This window comes from Colobus angolensis, unplaced genomic scaffold (genome assembly GCF_000951035.1).
Source record: "Colobus angolensis palliatus isolate OR3802 unplaced genomic scaffold, Cang.pa_1.0 Scaffold29, whole genome shotgun sequence".
NCBI lineage: Eukaryota > Metazoa > Chordata > Mammalia > Primates > Cercopithecidae > Colobus > Colobus angolensis.
In genome coordinates this window covers 13,961,382-13,965,458 of record NW_012116154.1, presented here as the reverse complement: position 1 = coordinate 13,965,458, position 4,077 = coordinate 13,961,382, and positions in this window count along the sequence as shown.

The following is a 4,077-nucleotide window of genomic DNA, read 5'->3' as shown; positions in this document are numbered from 1 at the left end:
GGAAGGAAGGAAGGGAGATGTAAATGCATAATGTGTGTCTTTTTAAAATAATATTAGCACTGATAAAATATTTAGTTATATTATAACATAAAAGTAAATATAAATGTAACAAACAGAATGTGATTTAAACCCTAAGGTTGAAGATTGCCTACCTAGGAAAAAATAAACTGCAGGAATAAACAGTAAGATGTTTGTTTATATGATGACTACATTATGCTAGTTTTGCTCCTTTACTGCTTCATAGTCTCTAATTTACAAATTTTCTAATCTTTCAAAGTATACCATGATATTATTCTAATTTGTTCTTAAATCCTTACCAAGTCATTTTACTTTCTGCAGGTGGCACATTTCTATGAATTGTTAAAGGTTTTTGTTCTATGTTTCAGTCACTTATTGATTATTCACATATTTTCTTTTCATTTTGTCTATTTGTGGTAGAGATGGTTTGATCATCAATGACATCCTAAAAACTTGGTGGATTTAAAAGTAATTATTGCATTACATGATTTTGTGGATACAGAATCCAGATGGTATTTTATTGTGTAACCCTCATTGTCACCTGGAGTCAGGAGGTAGACTTCTGCTGACTGCTGAACTGGGCTGGAGGATCCAAGGCAGTTTGCTCACATGTATGACTGGCATTGGTGTTGGAGATGGCTTGAAGACTGGAGTCAGCTTGTCTCATTCCCATGTATTCTCAGGGCCCCACCACATCATCTCCTAGGATATCTATATTTCTTTCATGCTGCCTTCAGGATGGTACCTAAGACAAAGTTGTGTGCCGCCAGAACTCTTAAGAGAGTGACCTGGAACTGCCATGGCATTACCTCCACTATCCTCTATTGATTGAAACACTTGTAGGTCTTCTTATATTCCAGGATGAAGAAGACATAGCTCACTTCTTAGTGAAAACAGAATAGAATATTTTTGGCCATCTCTCATTCTACACAGGCCCATATTCTATACTGTAAGAATGAACATTTACCATAATTCTGGTAACTTTGGGTAATTTCTATTGCTTTATATTATACATATGTTTTTAATATACTTTATTTATCCTACTAAATACTTAAATATTACAAGAAGGTTGAAAAGTACTACTACTGTGTGGATCACCACTTTGGGATGTTCGAGTTGTTCTGATAATAAATAACACCCTCTTGTTTTCCAAATTCTATACGAATTGAGGGACACAGGATGTCAGCAGATAAAGAGTAATAAACAACTATACTACCTGGAAATTCTGATATTGAAGGTTAGGGCTGAGATTTGTGCAGTTAGATTTCATAAAATTCAACCCCAGAATTAGTCAGACTTACTCGTGGCAGGGGCTAGTGCCATTCCTTGCAGGGCCAAAAAGAAGATCACAGTATATGTTCTCTGCTTTCAATCCAACTCTCAAGAGAAATGGGATAATTGGGAATAGGTCTCACATGCTGAGTTCCTCACTTCTCTTCCCAAAGAAAAGATTGTTTATATGGATGAAGAGATGCCAGAGGGGGTGGAAAAAAAGGAGTGGGCATGAAGCAGTCCCCACAGCATTTGCCAATGAGATTATCAGGAATCAAAACGGTTTAAATATTTTCACAAGACATCATCAAAGGTAGCAAGTTGCAGACTGAGACCTTGAATCTACATCTGACTCTAATACTCTAATAATAAAATCTCGATGAGATTTTCTATGCATTTCCCTGATGACTAGAGATGTTGAGCATCTATTTTATATATATACTTGTTGGTCACTTGCATTTCTTCTTTTGAAAAACTGCTATTCGTGTCCTTTGCTCACATCTGAACTATTTGCAACATGATACTATGACAATTTAGAAGAAACTTTGATATGGCAGATCTTTTAATCGATACATAATATTTACATATTTATGAGGTATATTTGATACTTTCTTACACATGGAAAGTGTGTAGTGATCAAGTCAGGGAATTTGGTGTATCCATCACCTTAAGTATTTATCATTTCTATGTGTTGGGAACATTTCAAATGTTCTCTTCCAGCTACTTCGAAATGTACAATATATTGTTGGTAATTATAGTCACCCTACTCTGCTATCTAACACTAGAACTTATGCCTCGTATCTAAATGTATATTTGTACTCATTGACCACCCTGTCTTTATCCCCTCCTCCCACCCACACAACCTTCCCAGCTTCTGGTATGCATCATTATACTGTCTCCCTTCACGAGATCAACTTTTTTAGCTCCCACATATGAGTGAGAATATGTTATATGTGTCCTTCTGTGTGCCTTATTTGACATAATATAATGACCTCTAGGTTAATCTACGTTGTCAAAAATCATGTGATTTCATTTTTTTTTTTTTTTGGCCAAATAATATAAATATACCACATTTTCTTTATCCATTTGTCCACTGAAATCTTAGTTGATTTCATATCTTAGCTAGTGTGAATAGTGCTGTGTTAAATATGCCAGTACAAGTATCCTTTTGATAGACCATTTTTCCCCCTTTTGGACAAATAGCCAGGAGTGGAATTGCAGGGTTGTTTAGGAATTCTATTTTTAGATTTTTTGAGAAATTTTCATGCTGTTTTTCATAAAATGGTTGTGCTAATTTACATTACTAACAGTGTATAAGAAATCCTTTTCTTCTGCATCCTTGCCACCATCTGTTAATTTTTTTTGTCTTTATAATAACAGCTACTCTAACTAGAATAAGATATTACCTCATCACGATGGGATTTTCTATGCATTTCCCTGATGACTAGAGATGTTGAGCATCTTTTATATATATATACTTGTGGTCACTTGCATTTCTTCTTTTGAAAAATTGCTATTCGTGTCCTTTGCTCACATCTTAATATAATTTTTTAAGTTTTGTTTTAGTGTTGAGTTGTTTGAGTTCCTTATATGTTTTGTATATTAGTGCTTTGTCCAATGAATAGTTTGCAGATATTTTCTTTCAATCAACAGAATGGATATGACAGATCTTTCTGCAGACCAAAGCACCTACTAGGAGGTCTTCCACAATATAAGCATTTAATTAATCTTGATGGCATTTGCTATTGGCAGAATTATTGCAAACCTTTAAAAACTGTTAATCTTTATATATTGAAAAGTGTTGTGTGGTAATATTCGTTCAGAAGAATGCTAATAAGAAATGTCATTTGAAAAATTCTAAATTATTAAAATAATTTCCCACCATTTTAATAGATGCCTCAGTGAGTGAACTTTCTTTAGTAGAAAATTTACAATGGCACTTCCCTGAAGATTGAAATTCAACTCAGAATATGCTTTTGAAATTTAAAGTACTTTCATCTTAATGTTTTAAATTCCATGGACATTGACAACCCTATTTATATGTTTAGCTGAATAAGGATTCCTGGTAACACTGGGGGTCAATTTGATTTTTATAGGTGTTGAGGAGTATCTGTCTGTAAACTTTGTCTACAGTTTATAAAAAAAGAAGTCAATTTCAATTATTGATGATTTTTCTTTAGATTTTGTCCTTGATGTGGGAATATAATATATATATATGTATAAGTATATATATACACATATGCACACACACACACACACACACACACACACACACAATGAACAGGGGGAAACAGGAGAAAAAGTTCTTTTAAAGCCATTATTTGAAATGCTTAAGTTTGGATCAGAGGCAAATGAAACTACAGAACAATGTTTAAGTCAATGATCTAAAGATAGCCAGCATTCTGACAGCCATCGTGTTGGAATCATGTGGCCTATAAATAAATACTTTTCATGAATATTGGATTACAGTATTTTATAAAACTTTCCATCATTCTCTAAAAGAAATTACATAAGTAGGTGATACACAACCACCACTAGATATCAAGTAGAAAAAAAGGGCTCCAAGGGAAATCAGAAATTCATCAATAGTCTATTTATGTATTCATTATAGATCTATTTTTTACAGATCAGTGACTTCTTTAACTGAGAGCCTGACTGTTATTTTCTAAATATATTACACTTCCTTTTCACATAATTTTTTAAAGGAAAAAGCAATATTGCATCTAGATAGGAGAGTTAGAAAAGGAGAAGCCTCCCTGAGATTATTTCTTTATGTGTCTTGGTATC